At 38.5% G+C, this 20,770-nt stretch overlaps 1 long non-coding RNA gene across 1 annotated transcript in view; it reads right to left on the bottom strand.

Annotated features, from left to right (window-relative positions):
• LOC100991208 (uncharacterized) overlaps nt 1–15,536 on the bottom strand; it is a 134,986-nt gene extending 119,450 nt beyond the window's left edge. The window contains exons 1-2 of the long non-coding RNA XR_008625282.2: nt 15,417–15,536; nt 14,335–14,433 (exon numbers count right to left, since the gene is read on the bottom strand). This is a non-coding gene — a long non-coding RNA (uncharacterized LOC100991208). The remainder of the gene's footprint in view (nt 1–14,334; nt 14,434–15,416) is intronic.
• Between the last annotated feature and the right edge of the window lie 5,234 nt (nt 15,537–20,770).

The raw sequence follows: 20,770 nt of genomic DNA, 5'->3' as shown, positions 1-20,770 counted from the left end.
ATATTTTATCCAGGGATTTCACTCCTAATAGAAGCTGGAGCTACACTTGCAAAGAGACTTGCTATTAAAAATTACGGTACATTCATATAATAATACAATATATTGTCACCAAAAACTAATTAGGCAAGTATGTATGTAATATATATGTAATACTTGTGAGAGTATAGATATGTGAGATACTCGAGATATTGTTTAACTTAAAAAGTAACTGTCAGAGTGTGTAGAGACTAGTTCATTCATGATAAATTTTATATTGTTATATATAATATACTTTCTATGTATAGAAAATAACTGGAAGTCCGTGCAAGAAACTGTTTCCTCTGAGAACTGGAATAAGAGTAAAAAGGGACATTTATTTTTCACTTAATCCTTGTCTATTCTGTTCCCAAAATATTTCTTACCAGCATACGAAACTCTCAGAGGAAAAACATTTTTTGGAAATATTTGATGTACTTAAGATAATTTTAGGAAGGCATCCTTAAATATTACTATCTTCCAGTTTTATAATTTTTGTCTCAAGTCCAACTCTGAGAAAATAAAACACAGTAATGTTGAAGTTGGTTTTCTCTACTGAGACATACAGATGCATATGAACTGGTTAACTTACATAAGTGATGAAAGTAATAAATTTGATAATATTTAGATAAAAACTTTTTTCTCTTAAAGAAAAATATATTTTGCTATGACAAAATATTTAACAATAAACTTTTATTTCTAATAATCTTCTGTGAATCTGCAGCCATTGCAAGCCTGTTTTTGTTTTTATGGTAATAATATCCAAACAAACCAACCAAAAAATATAGAGCAGGGCCAGGATTTGAAACTTAGCACACTAATGATGAATGTCTGTTAAGCTATAAAATCCCAGTAGAAAAATGATACTATATTAAAAATGGCATTATATAAATAAAAATGTGTATTTATTATTTAAATTATTATTTTACTTTAAAAGGGAAAACATGTTAAACCAATTGATTTGATAGAGGTACCAGACTCTTGCTTTCTTCTGTTCCAGATAGGTAATTTTAGAAACCCCTTTTACAAGTGACATTATTTCTTCGTTACTTTAGAAATCTTGGCAAGAAGAGTTTTTGTTTTGTTTTTCTTTTATTTCTTCTACTTTTTTGCCAATCACCTTCATTGTGTCTAGGTGTGACAGGAATCAAAGAGGAGCCGTGCTGAATAAAACTCCTGGCATGGGCCTCTGGTTTTGCAAAAACCGCAATAAATAATAATCCTACTTCTCTCTGGTAGCACTTGCCATATGATGAGATATACTACATTACTACAAACAGCAGAAACTCTAAGTTTCTGCATTTGCTGAATAATGAAATTGACAAAAGAGAAATTTATTAAGAAATATAAAACAATTGATGACATTTAAAACATATTTTTATTTAATTCACATATATTTATTATAACCCTCACCAGTTTTTGTTTTTGTTTTTCTGAGATGGAGTCTCTCTCTGTCCGCTGGGGCTGGAGTGCAGGGGCGCGATCTCGGCTTACTGCAAGCTCCGCCTCCCGGGTTCCCGCCATTCTCCTGCCTCAGCCTCCCGAGTAGCTGGGACTACAGGCGCCCGCCACCACGCCCGGCTAATTTTTTGTATTTTTAGTAGAGACGGGGTTTCACGGTGTTAGCCAGGATGGTCTCGATCTCTTGACCTCATGATCCACCCGCCTCGGCCTCCCAAAGTGCTGGGATTACAGGTGTGAGCCACCGAGCTTGGCCCTCACCAGTCTTAATAATTATTATTATTCCCCAAAATGAGTAAGTTGAGGCTTTGAGCGTGTCTGATGTTACACAACTAACAAACAGCAGGACTGAGTCTGTCTGACCCCAAGCCATCTTAATCATGGGGCCACATTCATGGAGATGAAGCCTTGGTCTACAAACCTGTAAAACTCTACCTTAGTTAATAGGAAAACAAGAACTCCAAAATGCTCATATATATTCTGATTATATGCCAATTAAATTTACTTTTTTTTCTGAAAGAGCTTTTCCCTTTATCTATTGGGTGATCAATTTTTATCTCCCATGTCCCATATTGGTATGTTATTTACTATGTCTTATACTTTTTTCAGAATAAATGATGCTTAAATGTCCAAATTTTGGTACGTTTTGCAAATAATAATGCAAATTTAAGTATAAATTAGAGAAAAATGGGCCAGGCGCGGTAGCTCACGCCTGTAATCCCAGCACTTTGGGAGGCTGAGGTGGGCGGATCACGAGGTCAGGAGATGGAGACCATCTTGGCTAACACCGTGAAACCCCGTCTCTACTAAAAATACAAAAAATTAGCCGGGCGCGGTGGGGGGTGCCAGTAGTCCCAGCTACTCGGGAGGCGGAGGCAGGAGCATGGAGTGAACCCGGGAGGCGGAGCTTGCAGTGAGCTGATATAGCGCCACTGCACTCCAGCCTGGGCGACAGAGCGAGACTCCATCTCAAAAAAAAAAAAAAAAAAAATTAGAGAAAAATGCTTTAATCATATTTATAACTAAACCAAACTTTTAATTAATTACATTTAAGTTTCCAGTAAATTTTATTACTTAAAAAGTCCATATAATTCTGGACTAATTATGTTAGCTGATTACCAAAACCCACACTGCTATTAACATGCCTGTGTCAATGATATTTTTTTAACAGTTCATTAGCATGGACTATTACATAATGTTCTTCTTGAAATAATCCATTGTTGCTTCTTCCTTTAAGGAAATTGGATAAATTCATTGCAACAAAATATTTCTATATAATCTGAGTAACAGTTGATACCAAACTGTGTCAAATATGTACAGAAGTGAAAGGGGTATTTAAGTGTGATTTTCCTAAAAAGTAGATATCTAAGTCTGTATAAATAAAATGAATATTTCAAAGATTTACTTATTTGCTTCCAGGCATCAGAATTAATTACCACAGTCCATTTTAAGAAGAGTAAGAGTTAACACCTTTCTCGATGTATAAAAGCAATTCAGTGTGAATAAAGTACCCAGTGTATCCAGAACATTGACACTTGAGCTAGACAGAAGTGACCAGCATGATTTCCAAATGATCATTTTTATTAGATAACTGAAGTATTATTAAAGAGAATGTTCCAGTCTTTGAAGTGTAAGTGTCTGCCAAACCAGAAGCCCTGCCCCTTTAATCTGCATTTAATTATATTTTCTTCATGGCCCCTTGGTCTGCTCTTTCTCATACTTAAATAATTTTATTAGCTGTAATGCATCATGAATCTAAGCGTACATCTGGATGTGAAAGTATCACTAAGAGATATCTCAGCTTAATTCTTTTCCGGGTCGACTCAACATAATTTTAGCAGTTGGGTTTGTTTTCAAAATACGTCCCGAATACATTCTCATAACTCCTGGAGTTGCATATTTGTCTTTATTTTCTATTCCTACTTTACTAAGCACAACTTCAGATAAAAAATCATGGCCATTTTTTCTTTAGCATCCTCACAGTCACCCCATATTCCATTACAGGGGGCCTCTCTATTGCTGTCTAATGAGTATAACTTATCACACTCGCTATTTGGTTTTGACTTTGGAAATTTCTGCACGGTGAAAGTTCTTGAATTTGGGTTTGCTTATTTGAAATCACCAAATATTCACTTAAAATAATAAAAATCAAAGTATGTTTTATGAGTATTCAGAATGATGGAATATACTTGATAATTTGGACTAATCTTATGGAGTAAATTTGTCTTTGGCATAATGATCTCAAGATTTTCCTTTACACTTGGTGCTGTCTTAAAAAAAACACTTGATAGCAAGACAATTTGAGATTAATCAAAATTAATATTAATTGGCCTAAACTTATTAAACTGAACATTTTACTGTTAAGCAAATTACACCTCAATGTTAAATTCATCCATTTATCCACCCATCCATCCACCCATCCCAAGTCTTCTTCACTGGAGACCAGTCTTTGATCACAAGCTATCTGGGAATTCCACTCAAACCTGCCTCTGCGTGTTGGACACAGTGTACGCTACTGGTGGCAAGTTACTAGCATCTGAGGAGTCTGCTGTTGGCTCTGTAAGTTTTATTCTACTCAAGGGAAACCCCTCTTTCCTCTCGGCCACACACGTCCCCAAGTAAAGGCAACCTGCATCTGAAGTCAGGTTGGGTGTAGTTCAAGGAAGGGGAGGATCTTTTATTGGCTGCATTTTCATAGACTTTGTTCTCTTCTTCAAAGGCCTCTATGAAAATTCATATGTGAGAATTGCGCCTTAAAATCTGGGACTGAGTAACAACACCTTATAAACCAGTTGGCCTCAATGGTATGTTTCTTGTTTTCTGTCTTTCCTAGTTAAAATTGTTCTTTTTTATAGAAACAATATACCTTCTTAATTTCTAGCTTCATGCTAGATTTCTCCATTTACCTGTCTTACTGAGCATGGGGTACTTAAGAGCATTTAATGATCAAAAATATAAGTTAAATAAAAGATAATGCAATTTTTCAGATGAGAAAACTAAAAGTCAAGTACTTGAAGTGCATATACATAACTAGAGTAGCATTTAGAGAGAAAAAATATTAATTGACCTGATATTATAAATATATTTTTATACTTTTCAAAGTGCGCACACACACTTATGCACATAAAATTTAACCAACATTTGCATATGTGCCAAATACTGTTTTACACGCTTCATAAATATTAACTCGTTTAATCCTCATGATAAACTAGAACACAGATACTATTATTAGGCAGCTTTACAGATGGAAGTGTGAAGAGGTTTGCCTATGGTTATGAAAACAGTAAGTGATTTGAACCTCTATGTCATACTGAGTATCATGGTCTAGAAAAAGGAAGCTTACAACGTAGGCCAGATAAATATTATCATCTCCATTGGGGAAATGCAGAAATCCAGGCAGGGAGCATTTAAATGTTTGGCTCAAGGGTACTTGAATAGATTGGAGCTATTCCAGGAACCCATAATGAAGGTTAGTTCTGATTCCTGTCCAATTTTTTTCCCATTATGTTATATTGCCAAAGTTTCTGCAGTCTTGATAATCACACCAAGCAAATATGAGTTTGTTAAATTATTTCTCCAAGATATAATTTATTGATATTAAATTTTGGCATTAGAATAAATGTTTACGAAAACACAATCAGGATGCAAAATAAAAAAAAACTGAATTTAGTACATAAATGATATGAACAAAATGCATGAAGTACCAAGCTTCAAATGCAGTATTTCAGATCAATAGTTTATACCATTTTAATTCAACAAATGTCTATTGAATGCTTAATATATTCATGGGCTATAGAATAAAACTAAGAAACAGAGGAGATCTAATCCCTGACTTCAAGTTACGAATCATCAGACAAGCACATAGGATTCTATCATTTTTTTTTAATCTTAGGAAGGAAAATAAAATGATTTTGAAGACACTCAGCAACAGATATGGTTTAATATAGGGCTTGGATTACTTCTTCCTTTCCTAATTGTACCATATAAATAACGATGAAATTGAATTAAGAAAATATGGTGTTGAATCACAGCAATATATGATCTTAATCAAATCCTGTAATCTCTTTTATATTCAGATCATCCATTGTTAAAATATGATTCGTAATGCTTACCTCAAAAGTTAGGAAAATAAAATACTATATAAAGGATTGTGTAAACCATAGCATGCTGTAAAAACTGAATTAGATCATCTAAGTGAAATTAATATTTACATTTAAAGCATAGAGACCTATTTGTAGTCAATTACACCTTACTATTACCTGAGGAAAATGGAAAGGAAGATTCATTGCAGTGTACCTGTGGAGAGCCACAGGCTGTGCCAGAGGCTGTAAATAACATAATCTCAATTACTCTTCATCATGCCTCTATAAGTGGTCATCGCATAATATGAGGAAGCTGAGTGTCAACGTGACTCTATGACATCTCTGAGGTCATAGCATTAGAACGTAGCAGAACTTAGGTCTCATTTCAAACTTAGGTCTTTCTAGCTTGAAAAGCTCTTTCCATACCTCCATGCTGTCTCAGCAATTTGGGTTGGCTGAATTTCTTAAGATGTGTTAATATTTTTAAGTGTGATAAAATATACCTATATAAAAGTTACATAAGTTATCTGAGGTCAGGAGTTTGAGAACAGCCTGGGCAAAATGATGAAACCTCGCCTTTACTAAAAATACAAAAATTAGCCAGATGTGGTGGCAGGTGCCTGTAGTCCCAGCTACTTGGGAGGCTGAGGCAGGAGAATCACTTGCACCCGGGATGCAGAGGTTGTAGTGAGCTGAGATCGCACCACCACACTCCAGTCTAGGCGACAGAGTGAGACTCTGTCTCAAAAAAAAAAAAAATGTTATAAGCCAAGTGCAGTGCCTCATGCCTGTAATCCGAGCACTTTGGAGGCCAAGGCGGGTGGATCATGAGGTCAGGAGTTCAAGATCAGCCTGGCCAACATGGTGAAACCCCATCTCGAACTAAAAATACAAAAATTACCCAGGCGTGGTGGCCCGTAATCACACAGGTGGTAGCCTGTAATCCTAGCTACTTGGGAAGCTGAGGCAGGAGAATCTCTTGACCCAGGAGGTGGGGGTTGCAGTGAGCCAAGATGGCACCACTTCACTCCAGCCTGGGTGACAGAGACTCCATCTCAAAAAAAAAAAAAAAAGTTATATAAATTATCATCCTAACCATTTCTAAAAGTACACTTCAGTGAACATCATTACATTGTTGTGCAACTGTCATCAATATCCATATCCAGAACCCTTTCAATCTTGTAAAACTGAAACTCTAACCATTAAACAAGAACTCACCATTGCCTCTCCACCAGCTGCTGACAACCCCCATTCTATTTTCTGTCTCTGTGAATGTGACTACTCTAAGTACACTGTGTAAGTGGGATGATTAGTGAAACACCAGGAGTTCAGTCTAGGTTCTTCTACTGGCTGCACAGAAAGCCAAGAACTGAGACAATGAGTATTGCCAAGGAAGAAGGCTTTAATCGGGTGCTGCAGCCGAGGAAACAGGAACTCAGTCTCAAATCCATCTCTCTGACCAACTACAACTAGGAGTTTATATAGCAGAGAAGGAATGTAGCAATGTGTAAGGAAACAGGAATTAGTGAGGGGCAAGGAAGCGATCATGATGAATGAGGGGTCTGGCATCTCATTGTCTGGATGTGGTAACTGGGTGAGTTTCAGTTCTTTAATACTTTTTTTTGAGAGGCCTGAAGGTCATTTCCTGAAGAAGGAACTCAGAAAAAACAAATATATATTTCAAACTTTAATACCAAAGGGGTCAATTTCTATGTTCATCAAAAAATTTTTTAAAAAATGGGACTCTTCAGTCTGTTTCAGAATCATGCAGTATTTATCCTTTTATGACTGACTTATTTCACTCAACATAATGACCTACAGTGGTAGCATGCGTCAGAATTTCCTTCCATTTTAAGGCTGAAAAATATTTTATTGTAAGTAAATGTCATATTTTGTTTATTCCACCAGCAATGAACACTTGGCTTACTTCCACCTTTTGACTATTGTTAGTAATGCTGCTTATGAACATAAGTGCAAAAATATCTGTACAAGTGCTTCATTTTAATTATTTTTGATATATACCCAGAAGCGAAATCACTGCATCATATGGTAATTCTATTTTTAATTTTTTGAGTAACCACCATACTGTTTTCCATAGTGGCTGTACCATTTTATCTCCCACCAAAAATGCAAAAGTTTTCCAGTTTATCCACATCCTTGCCAATGCTTGTTATTTTCTGATTTTTTTTAATAGTAGCAATCCTAATGGGTATCAAGTGGTGTCTCAGTGTTTTGCCAGTCCGGGTTTTGACTTCCATTTCTCTAACAATTAGTGATATCAAGCATCTCTTCATGTGCTTATTAGCTATGTGTTTATCTTTTTTGTAGAGATGTCTATTCAAGGTTTTTGTCAATGGTTTAATTGGGTTTCGTGTGTGTGTGTGTGTGTGTGTGTGTGTGTGTGTGTGTCTTGTAAGAGTTCTTTATATATTCTGAATAATAACTCTAATCAGCTATATTATTTGCAAATGTTTCCCATTTTATGGGTTGCCTTTTCACTCTGTTGATTATAGCCTGTTTTGCACAGAAGTTTTTAACTTTGGTGTAGTCCAATTTACTTATTTTTCTTCATTATCTGTGCTTTTATTGTCATATCCAAATAATCAATGCCAAATCCAGTGTCATGAAGCTTTCCCCTTATATTTTTGTTTAAGACTTTTATAGTTTTAACTCTTATGGGTTAGGTCTTTGATCCATTTTTAGTAACTTTTTGTATATAGTCTATGGTAATGGTTCAACTTAACTCTTTCGCATGTGGTTATCTTGTTTTCTCAGGACGACTGGTTGAAAAGACTGCACTTTCCCTATTGAATGTTCTTGGCACCCTTGTTGAAATCATTTGACCATGTATGTGAAGGTTTATTTCTAGGCTCTCTATTCCATTTTGTTGGTCTATACTCTTGTCTTTATGACAATAACCACTGTTTTGATTACTGTAGCTTTGCAGTGAGTTTTTAAATCATGAAGTACGAGACCTCTAACCTTGTTTTTCTATTTCAAGGTTATTTTGGCTATCATAGATTCCTTTAATTTCTATTTGAATTTAACAATGAATTTTTCCATGTCTGCAAAAAAGGTCGAGATTTTGATAGGGATTGAATTGAATCTGTAGATCATTTTGGGGAACACTAATATCTTAACAATATAAGTCTTCTAATCCATGAATATCGATGTCTTTCCACTTATGTATATATTTCTTTCATAGTTTTCAGTGTACAAGTCTTTTGCCTCAGTGGTTAAGTTTGTTCTTAAGTGTTTTATTCTTTTTAATGCTATTGTAAATTGAATTGTTTTCTTAATTTCCTTTGGGTTGCTCATCATTAATACATAGAAATGCAATTGATTTTTGTGTGTTGATTTTGAATTCTGCAACTTTGCTGAATTCATTTTTATGTAATAGTTATGGTTTTCTATACATAAGATTATGTGATCTGTGAACAGAGATAAATTTACTTCTTCCTTTCTCATGTGGATGCCTTTTATTGCTTTTTCTTACCTAATTACGCCAGGTAGGACTTCTAATACCAAGTAGAACAGAAACAGTGAAAGAGGGCATCCTTGTCTTGCTCCTCTTGATCTTAGAGGGAGACCGTTCAGTCTTTAACCATTGAGTACGATGTTAGTTCTGGGTGTTTATATTTGGCCTTTACTGTGTTGACAAAGTTTCCTTCCATTACTAGTTGTTGAGTGTTTTGTAATAGAGCATCTTGTCAAATGTTTTCTTTCTGCATCAGTTGAGATCATCACATGGTTTTTGTCCTTCATTCTGTGAATGTAGGGCATTACTTTGATTTTCATATATTGAACCATTCTTGCATTCCAGGACTAAAGCCCACTTTGTCATGATGTAAAATCCTTTTAATGTCTTGTGAATTCTGATTGCTAGTATTTTCTTGAGGATTTCTGCATCAGTATTAATCAGGGATATTGGTCTGTACTTTGTTTTCTTGTAGTGTAGTTGTCTGATTTTGGTATCAGGGTAAATCTGGTCTCGTAGATTGAGTTTGGCAGTACTCCCTCCACTTTGCTTTTTATTAAGAGTTTGAGAAGGATTTGTTTTAATTGTTCTTCAAATGTTTGCTACAATTATCCAGTGATGTCATCTAGCCCTTAGCTTTTCTTTGCTGGGAGGTTATTACAGAGTTAATCTCCTTACTGTAAGTCTGTTGAGATATTCTGATTCTTCGTGATTCAATCCTGGCCATTTGTGTGTTTCTAGGAATTTGTCCATCTCACCTAAGATGCTCGGTTTGTTGGTATACAATTGTTCACAGTACTCTTTTACAATCCTTTTTATTTCTGCAAAATTGGTAGTAATGTCTCTTCTTTCACTTCTGATTTTCAGTTTTTTGAGTCTTCTTTCTTCCTTAATCATTCTAGCAAAGATTTCTCAATTTTGCTAACCTTTTTAAAGAACCAATTCTTTGTGTAAAAAGTTTAATATTTATATTAACTTTACTATTTTGTTTTTATTCAAATTTATTAGCTTGATAATACATTTGTGTATTAAAATTAAAAGATACGGCTGGGTGCAGTGGCCTATGGCTGTAATCCCAGCACTTTGGGAGGCTGAGGCGGGCAGATCGTCTGAGGTCAGGAGTTCGAGACCAGCCTGGCTAATGTGGCAAAACCCTGTCTCTACTAAAAATCCAAAAAAAAAAAAAAAGCTGGATATGGTGGCTCATGCCTGCAGCCCCAGCTACTCGGGAAGCTGAGGCAGGAGAATCGCTTGAACCTGGGAGGCGGAGGTTGCAGTGAGCCAAGATTGCACCACAGCACTCCAGCCTGGGTGCCAGAGCGAGAGACTGTCTCAAAAAATACGTGTGTGTGTATATATAATACAACTAATCACACACTTAGTAAATGGCACACCCAGGATTAAACACAAGCTTTCCTGACATAAGTGCCATGATCTGCTCACCCAACATATTGTATTGTGTCTGGAATTTATTCCTTCGGGTGGGTTCTTGGTCTCCTGACTTCAAGAATGAAGCCACCTACTCTTGCCACGAACGTTACAGCTCATAACGGTAGTGCAGACCCAAAGAGTGAGAAGCAGCCACGATTTATTGTGAAAAGTGAAAAAAAGCTTTCACAGGGAAAGGTACCTAAACCGGTTGCTACTGTTGGCTCTGGTGGCCAGCTTTTATTCCCTTATTTGGTCCCCACCCACGTCCTGCTGATTGGCCCATTTTACAGAGCGCTGATTGGTCCATTTTACAGAGCACTGATTGGTCCATTTTACAGAGGGCTGATTGGTCCGTTTTTACAGAGTGCTGATTGGTGCATTTACAAACCTCTAGCTAGACACAGAGTGCTGATTGGTGCGTTTATAATCCTCTAGCTAGACAGAAAAGTTCTTCAAGTCCCCACATGACTCAGAAGCCTGGCTGGCTTCACCTCTCAGTATGTAGCTTTCTAACTCCACTTTTAAAACCTTAAATGTCATATTTAATAAAACTGATGGTATGGTAAAAGATGAGGTTGTTTAAAAAGTAAAATCATCACTCAGTGAACATGCTTACTTTTAACACGTAACTGAGACAACAGAGAATTATGAAACTACCCTGATATGTAGATCCCAGGGAAGAGGAGGGACCAACGACTTAGAAAGCAAGTCAGTAAAAATGTTGTTCCTAAAGACAGACTAAGTCTATACTAATGTATACATAGGGGGATGGGAGAGGTTGATAGGGCTGTGTTTGCCTCTGCCATTTTGGGGCTCCATCCCCAGTACCATTTTTCTTAGCAATAGTGGACCTATTCCTGTGAAATGTCAATTTGTTCTACAGAGCAATTTCTCTCCAAAACTTTATAGACAACATTTTCCAGGATAAAATGAATAGTTACAGAATAAGTATTATAAGGCCAAATCTGTAAAACGCCTCTTAAAAATCAGGCAAGCCTCCATCTATATGTGTATGTGCCAGACCTGTCATTTCTTTCAGTATTTGTCAAAGGATTTCCAGACTATTAGCATAGTTGGCATTTGTTTAATTAACACTGGAGGTTGTAAATCAAAGTGAAGACTTAAATGTATCCTGTGAGACTCATGTTTCTCACTGCTAAGAATAATTGCACTTTCTAAAGAACTGAAAATTGGCAACTAAGAGTACAAATTTGGATAACCTCACAATAGTTGTTATGCCTATTATCTTCTTCTAAAAAATACATAAAATATTTTATTATCTACAATTAGTTGACACAAATTTTTTAGAATTGGGAATATTGATCTTTGTATCTTAAATTTTACGTATTTGGTTTATATTCATATTACCCAGCAATTATATTTAAAAGCAGAACTTAATCCTCACTCATCAAATCATATAATCATTTAGTTAGGAGGAAGATTAGGGGTTTTCTTATTCTGCTTGGAGAGATCTACTCACTGTTTTAATATAGTCTTATTTAAAAGGCTCTTCAGTAACCAAAAATTTGCAGCCTCTTTTTTTTTTTTCTTTCCAGTGCTAAGTCATTTTAAGGTCAGTTTTGTACCTTTATCAGATGGGCATTCTTTCTTTCTATTATTTAATAACATGTTCTCAAGTATTTTTGTGTTTTTTTTTTTTTTTTTTGGAGACGGAGTCTCGCTGTGTCGCCTAGGATGGAGTGCAGTGGAGCGATCTCTGGTCACTGCAAGCTCCACCTCCGGGCTTCAAGCGATTCTCCTGCCTCAGCCTCCCAAGTAGCTGGGACTACAGGAACCTGCCACCACGCCCAGCTAATTTTTTGTATTTTTAGTAGAGATGGGGTTTCACTATGTTGGCCAGGCTGGTCTCAATCTCATGACCTCGTGATCCACCCGCCTCGGCTTCCCAAAGTGCTGGGATTACAGGCGTGAGCCACCACACCCAGCCCGTGTTCTCTAGTTTGTGGAGATTTCATAAATTTATCAGCGTATCCAGTTTCGAAGTCTTTGTGCTGCTCTGTGCCAGCAGGGGGCGCCAGTGAACCTGATCCAGGGGTATCATTCAATCCCAGAGCCTGGCGTGAAACAGCGCTGGAACGTGTGAGGGAAACGAGCTTGCTCAAAGATCACCATCCCTTAGATCTGTTCTTTCTTTGGCTTCAGTGGGGCAAGTCACGGGACCACCATTCTCCCAATCATCAAGCTTGGGTTCAGCGTCCTCTTTTCTCCTTTGGACTCATATGTCATCGGCTCTAATTTACCGGATATTGCCTTCCTCCTAGCTGTTCACATTGCCATTGTCTTCACCCGCCCCTGCTTGGCACATGGCAGTAAACACTGAACACATCTCCTTTCTTTGGCTTATGTCTCTAATCAAGTCTTCACGCTTCTTAGTGTGGATTCTTCCTTACTCTCTATTTTTGCCTTTATTGGTTGATTGATCTTATTGTTCTTTGCGAGCCACAATATGTTTACATTTGAAAATTAATTACCAACTTGAACATTATGAGTTTTGCATGAAATTCTAGATTTTTAGGTTCTTAAAATGTAACCAAGTACCCCATTTTTCTTTTTCTTTTTTCTTTTGTTTTTTAAGATGGAGTTTTGCTCTTGTTGCCCAGGCTGGAGCACAGTGGCACGATCTCAGCTCACTGCAACCTCCACCTCCCGGGTTCAAGCGATTCTCCTGCCTCAGCCTCCCGAGTAGTTGGGATTACAGGCGCCTGCTGCCACACCCAGCTAATTTTTGTATTTTTAGTAGAGACAGGGTTTCACCATGTTGGCCAGCCTGCTCTCGAACTCCTGACCTCAGTATCCGTTGGCCTTGGCCTCCCAAAGTGCTGGGATTACAGGCGTGAGCCACCGCCCCTGGCCCCAAAAGTTGTCCCTATTTTTCTACGGGTGGTTTAATTATATTTTTCCCTCTCACTCTATTTTCTCCTTTCCCTGGCTCTCTGTTTTCTGCTTAGCTCTGCTGAAATGCAAATATAATCTCTCACCTCTCCCTCACAGGACATTGCCTACACAGCAAGTTCCTCTAACTTCGTGCTCCAAGACAGGTCTCTCCTCCAGAGCTGATGGTGGATTTACAGACCAAAGCATGTCCCCATGGAACTCTCACCTCCAGGGGCGTGCCTCGGAACTGCCATCCTCCAGGGGTGACCTAGGAACTCACACGCACCAGGACAGCACGTCGAAAGCATGACCACTTGGCTACTTTTACAACTGAACTCTGCACAGGAAGGTGCCAACTCAACTGCCTGGTAGGTAACTGACCAGAAGCAGTGGGACCCCTGCCCTTGCTCATTTCCTCCCTTACCCTATGAAAATGCCCACTTTTTGCAACAGAGCAGAAGCAGCACATTTAAAGGCGGGATGCTTTGTGCCCCTTCCCCCAAGCTAACTTCGGAATAAATTCACTTATTTTGGATCAGATTTCCCTCTCGTTAACTGAACTGTACGTGCAGTGAGCAAGTAACCTGCATTTCAGTTACAAATTACAGAAGACCTGGTCACTCAGAGTAGACAGCGTCATCTACTTTCAGATCAGAGAGAGCAATGAAAGTTTCTGCTTTTTTAAAAAACAAACAAAAAAAACCTGGCTTGTCTTGAAACTAAGAGAATCAGGTATTCTACCCCTTTTTGGCATGACTTTAACTTACTACCAGTGTAAAGCCTTAACTCGTTCTCAGATACAAACAAGCTCTTAAGAGCAAAGGCTGCCTGAGCAGCTTATTGCACGGAGGAAGCAGGAGAAGAGAAAAGATTATGTGAATATCATGCAAGTAGTAATGAAGAATAAAAACAGGAAAGTATTAATCGAAGATGTGATTTTCCCTATGTAATCAAGAATTTTGGCATGCTTACTCCATGAGGCAGGCAAGTACGGAGGAAGGTAACAGTGACCAGAAGATTCCCTTTAGTAAACATCTCCTCAGGGATCTGTGAAGTCAGGAATCTCAGCTCCTGTTACAAATAGAAGGCCATTAATTACCATGGTGTCTGAAGTTGTCAATAGCCCACCCCTTTAATTCCCACATAATCACTTCAATTATTGTGCTCATTGTATGTAGTTATTGCTTGTCTCCTCCCACAGAATGTAAGACCCATGACAGAAGAGACCATATCCATCTTTTTAGAAAAGTCCTTGACCTATAATACTCATTCAAAAATGGTTATGGAATTGATGAATTCTACAACCTGAAAAAAAAGTTAATACTCTGTCTTCTGAAAAACAAAAACAATACAAAACAAGTGCATTATCTTCAATGGCCTGCAGTATAATAATATTAAAAACTGTAGCCTTATTTTCAAGGTCTTGAGGACCTGAATGATCTGTTCCAAATCTAGTATCCTGTTTCTTTCCAAATCCTTCTGTCTAGACATCCTGTGCTCCAGCCACAGAAAGTACTTTCATTCCCTCGGCTTATTCTTTTTTTTTTTCTTTTGAGAGGGAGTCAGTCTCTGTCACCCAGGCTGGAGTGCAGTGGCGCGATCTCGGCTCACTGCAACCTCCAGCTCCCAGGTTCAAGTGATTCTCCTGCCTCAGCCTCCCAAGTAGCTGGGACTACAAGCACGCGCCACCACGCCCGGCTAATTTTTTGTATTTTTAGTAGAGACGGGGTTTCACCGTGTTAGCCAGGATGGTCTCGAACTCCTGACCTCGGGATCCACCCGCCTTGGCTTCCCAAAATGCTGGGATTACAGGCGTGAGCCACCGTGCCTGGCCCAGGTTATTCTTTTAAACTGTTCAGACCATCTCACATTGCATCCTTTGCTCATGCACTGTTTTGCTCAATCTTTACCTTTTCTCTTCCACATCATCTTACAAGAACCACCCAGGTGGTATGTTCTCACTGACGTTTCCACCATTCCCCTTAGAATGAACCTCTCTCCTCTGATTTCCTATGGTATATCACAACATGCATTTTAATCTTTTCCACACTTACTGTGTTGTATTACTCTCTCCTCCATCTAACTGGAAACTCATTGCGAAGAGAGAGATTTGGATATCCACCTTCCTGTTGACTTGCCCAGATGTCTATCACGGTGCCTTCCGTATCCCAGGGGGACGTTGAACATTGGCAGGCATGCCTAGCTGAAAGCTGATGCAGTGAGAACATTGGCAGGCATGCCTAGCTGAAAGCCGATGCACCGAGGCCTGCTCCATGCTAAGGCTGTAATTCTTCACCCCAAGAATCTTCATTCTGTTCTTCAAGTATTCAAGGTAAACAGTCAGTTGTAGGCAATAATGTTATGTGACTTCTTCTGTAATTCCTTCTTCTTTTGTATCTACTTTTGCCTGGGTGGGAGTGGGAGAAAGGGGTGTGAGAAACTCAGGTCCTGATGTCATGGTTTGCTCTTCCTTTTCAACATTCATAGACCCCAGGTCCCAGTGCCCAAAGAGTCTCTTTCTTTTATCTACTAATTATTAACTGGGGATGCAAAGCAGAATCTCCAGCTTGAGGCACCCAGACAGGTGTCTCCTGTCAGAGCTCCATTTCAATAGTACATGTTATGGTTTGAATGTGTCTCCAAAAGTTTATGTGTTGAACACAGGAGTAAATTCATTATGGGGTGAGTGGGTTTGTTATAAAAGTGAGTTCAGCCTCCTCTTGCTGTGTGTCTTATGTGCTTTCTTGCACTGCCACCTGGCACCGTGGAAGAATGCAGTGAGAAGCCCCTCACCAGATGCTGGCCCCTAAATCCTGACCTTCTCAGCCTTCAGAACTGTGAGGAAGCAAATTTCTGTTTATTATAAATTACCCAGTCTGTGGCATTCTGATATACCAGCGCGAAACAAAGACAGCACTCCTCTGTCTGAGCGTCCACACTCTCCTCCCTGAATCCTGATGAGCATATTGTCTGTCCTCCCTCAGGCACAAGTGAAGCAGCCTACTCTGCGACACAATGGCTCCTGGCCCTTTGGCATTAGGGAGGGAAACACGGAGCAGGGAACCCCTGAGTGTGCTGCTTCACAATGCACAATCCCCAGGTGCTGGGAAGGGCTGACAAGTAAGATCAGAGGGACAAATGAGAACATGGGGACAAGTTGTGAGATGAGGGACCTGTGGCTCTGGAATTTTATTTCTGGGAAACTGCAAGGAAGCTGTGTGTGTGTGTGTGTGTGTCTGTGTGTCTGTGTGTGTCTGTGTGTGTGCAAGTATTTGAAAGAAAATAAAAATAGAGAAATTCAATCATACTAGTATCTCCAACTGCTTCTGAGTCTGTGACTAGACCAATGATAATAAATGATAAAGAACTACCATGCATTTATTTATTCAAGAAACATTTATTGAATACCTGCCCTCGTTCAAGTAAAAGACTTAATGGTAGGAAAGTCATATGTTAAATAAATTCAATTTTTGTTACAAAGAAATACAAGACTGCCATTAGAGAATACACAGGGGACCTGATATGTCTGCTCTGTGGGGGAAGGTTCTCCCTAAATGTAAAGTTTAAGATGAAACCCGAGGGATAAGTAGCTGTTATGAGAGGGAGGATTAGAGGAACATTACAGTGTAGGGGAAATCTTTGTATCAAGACACATTTTGAGGCCGGGCAAGGTGGCACATGCCTATAATCCCAGCACTTTGGGAGGCTGAGGCGGGTGGATCACCTAAGGTCAGGAGTTCGTAACCAGCCTGACTAACATGGTGAAACCCCATCTCCACTAAATACAAAAAAATTAGCTGGGCATGGTGGTGCATGCCTGTAATCTGAGCTACTTGGGAGGCTGAGACAGGAGAATCCCTTGTACCTAGCAGGCAGAGGTTGCAGTGAGCTGAGATGGCGCCATTGCACTCCAGCCTGGGCAACAAGAGCAAAACTCCCTCTCAAAAAAAAAAAAAAAGAGAAAGAAACATTTTGATCAACCACTAGAATTGTATTGTGGTTGGAGCAGAAAGTAAGAAGAGTGATAGGGCTACTGCGGTGGGTAGGACTGGAGCATGGAAGCTGTTCTGCAATGGACTTGGTCTGCATCCTCGAGGACATGGGGGCCAATAGAGATGCTTAGCAGGGAAATGACAGGGGCAGGCTTGCATTTTTAAAGCTAAATCACTATAGCAAGGCAAGGGAGGCAAGAGGACAAAACTAAAATTATGTTTCAGAAGTTGAATAGCAACACCATGGCAAAGTGTGTGAACTGCAATGCCATTCAAGCCTATTTGCTTTACCATATTGTAAGTTATGTGTGTCCTTATATATATCAGATTAACAGTATGCTTGCTTGCTTGGCTGCAGTGCTAACCTCTGAAAACGTGTACTCAGCCTGCATCCATAATATGGTAGTGGCAAGGTATTAACACAACTAGGTGTAGGTGAAATGTCTTCTGAATTTTCCTCTTGTTTCCTCTCAAGATTGTGATCCAGCTTCCCTCATCTAATTTATTTGCTCCACTCATTCATATGGATGAGAAATCTTTATTTATTTTTTAAGCCTATACATGACTGATTATTTGTAGACTTAAGGAAACTGTCCCAGAAACTCTTCTGCTCAGTGTAAGGGTCAGATAACAGCTATGAAAACATTACTGACTGCAAAAAAAGTACATGTTTCCTGCCCAAGAGAAAGAGCATAGTGGCCCCAATTCAATCTCCTAATACAGCTATTAGAAAAAGAAGAATGAGTTTTCTGCTCAGAAAATATTCTTTCTTCTCAATAGCTCACTCCATGGCTAACTGTCCACTTTGTACAGCAAAAGTTAGTTCTGTCCAAGTATTTCAATTTGGCAGAACAGACTTTAAGGCCAAAATAATTTAGTAAAAAATTCACTAATCTTCCATTTCATGGCAGGGAATATTGAAGATCAATTGATAAAAAGAAACATTATAAATGTTAGGTAACAACTATCAGGAATTGAACTGTGTGATTTGTTAAGGGAATTCACATATGCCTTATTTCTTCTTATAAACTGAAATTCAACCACATCTCAGACTTAGAAAAATAGAATTTTAAAGATTATAAGATTTATAATAAATAGAAATTTCAGAATAGGAAATACAGAATCTTGAGATTGAAACAAATGAGCACTAGTCCAACACCATCTGATACTTCAATCTTCTCACAGGCATTCTAATCAATTGGTAGTTTTTCCTGTGTTTAAGGATTTGAAGTGTCAGAGGTCTCAATCGTTTCAGAAAAGGACTTCTAGAGAGAGCTGCTATCTCTTCAGTTACCCCCGAGATCAAGCGAATCGAGTGTACTTCCTCTGGACCTAACAGTCTCGTGGCACACCTCCAGCTCTCCACCTGGGCCACACTGGACACGGTAGTTACTTCTCGTTTCATCCTAGCTGTGCTCCTGCACATGAAAACTTCATCTGCTCCCTGCAGCTTCCTTGATTTTGCCAGGCCTGACTTTTAACGCTTACTGTATAAGCAATTAACAGGATTTGAAAGGTCAAGGGGAAACAGATCTTCAAGAGCATTCTCTGAATACCAGCACCCCGTGAAGCGGTTTTAAAATGTGCAGCATCGCCCTAGAGACACTCTGACCCCAGTCAATTATTAGGGGGATTATGAGAGTCCAAACAGCATTTATCAAACTGACAGAAAAAAACAAAATCCCAAACTAGTACATACCTTTTATAGCAAGTTATTTTAGTAGAAGAAGTTTTGCTTTTGAAAATATGGATGAAACTACAGGTTCATTTCTCTGCTTAGTCAGAATATGGAATAATAATGAAGGGGCCACTTTTTACAGCTTTCCAATAGCCTCACTTCCTACTGCTCCTCCTTTTCACCCCGAGTCCTAAACTAACTCCAAAGATAAATTCCCAGCCCTGGGCAAGTAGTCTCCCAGAGGGTAGCACCGTTACAAGAAGATAGAACATATCATAGGTGCTTCCTCATAGCGTGGCCCTCGGGGACACCTGATGTGTGCCCATAGTGTTGATTAAAAATTCCCCTTCCATCCTATAGCACCCTTAGCCTTGGGTTATTTCAAATTAGACCTGCTCTTTTCCCAATTGAAAATGGAGTACCACCTGTAGACGCTTTTTTCTCTTGTTAGCATGGTATAATGATTTAATGAGAATCGCTGGGTTACAAATGCACAGATGACTTTCCTTTTATTCCTTTTTTCTATTTGATAAAATTATCTCAACAGAACGACACTAACACTTTTATTTCCTTTGGGGGGAAAAGCGTGTCCTTCTACTGATCAGAATAGCTAACTTCAACTTTCCTTTGTCATCGTCCTGGTATCTCTTTAAGCTATGACAATCCAGTACATACCTGATAGCCTCAGTAATTGTGGTAAGTTGAATAGAAACGGTGCCTTCATCTCAAAAACTGTTTAACATTTTACCGTTCAATGTATTCTACTACTCATGGGAGTACCAAGAAATAAGATTTTAGAAATCATTATCAGAAGAAAGATACTCATCAAATATATAATCATTCTTAAGGAGAAATAGTGGATTGATTTTTTTCTCATTTGAAGCATTGACTCTAGACTCATTTATAGCAAAATGATTTATTTATCATTGCTGAGCAGAGGAAATTGCTTTTTAAAAAATCAGCACTCCTTTATTTTCTAAAATAATCATGGTAGCACACAAGACACTAAGAATTTGCACTGTCACCTGAATTCTCTCCAGCCTCCAAACCTGCCATTTCCCTGGGAGCCTTAAGATCAGCTTGAATTGACTTTCCCAAGAGTTGTTTTTCTGTCTTTTCCCTAATTTCCTGAGGTTTCTGTATGTATGCCTAAAAGCCAATAATTGTCTTGAACAGACCGACATAAAAATAAATGAGATGTCTAAAATTCATTTTTATCTCATAAATGTTACACCTTGTCAATTAAAACAAATATCCCTTTTCTGTGCCAAGAAAACATTTTCTGTTACATTCACAATCTGCTTCAACTGCCATCGGGTACAAGAAAAACCTCTAACAGATGGGAATTGGTAAATGGCAATTGCAGCTAGAGCTGACGATATGAATAACAAATGGAAGATGTATTCTGTGAGTTACCTTGGAAGGCAAATATGCTTATGAGGGCTTTGTACGATGTTGTGACATCGGTTCTGAGAATAAGATTGAGGCCTGCAAATTGAATCAAAGGAAATGTTATATATATGTAAATAGATGTAATATATATATACACACACACACATACACATCCTGTGTGTATATATGGTGTGTATGTATGTACATACACCATATATGTATAGATATATGCACACATATATATGTATATATGTGTATATATACGTATATGTGTGTGTGTATGTGATGTGTATATATATCGCCCTTTATCTCACATTCCATAAAGTCATCAAGGTTGTCAAGACCT

The sequence above is a fragment of the Pan paniscus genome, chromosome 3 (assembly GCF_029289425.2).
Source record: "Pan paniscus chromosome 3, NHGRI_mPanPan1-v2.0_pri, whole genome shotgun sequence".
NCBI lineage: Eukaryota > Metazoa > Chordata > Mammalia > Primates > Hominidae > Pan > Pan paniscus.
The sequence above is the reverse complement of the archived record's forward strand: the minus strand, read 5'-3'. Positions and strand labels throughout refer to the sequence as shown.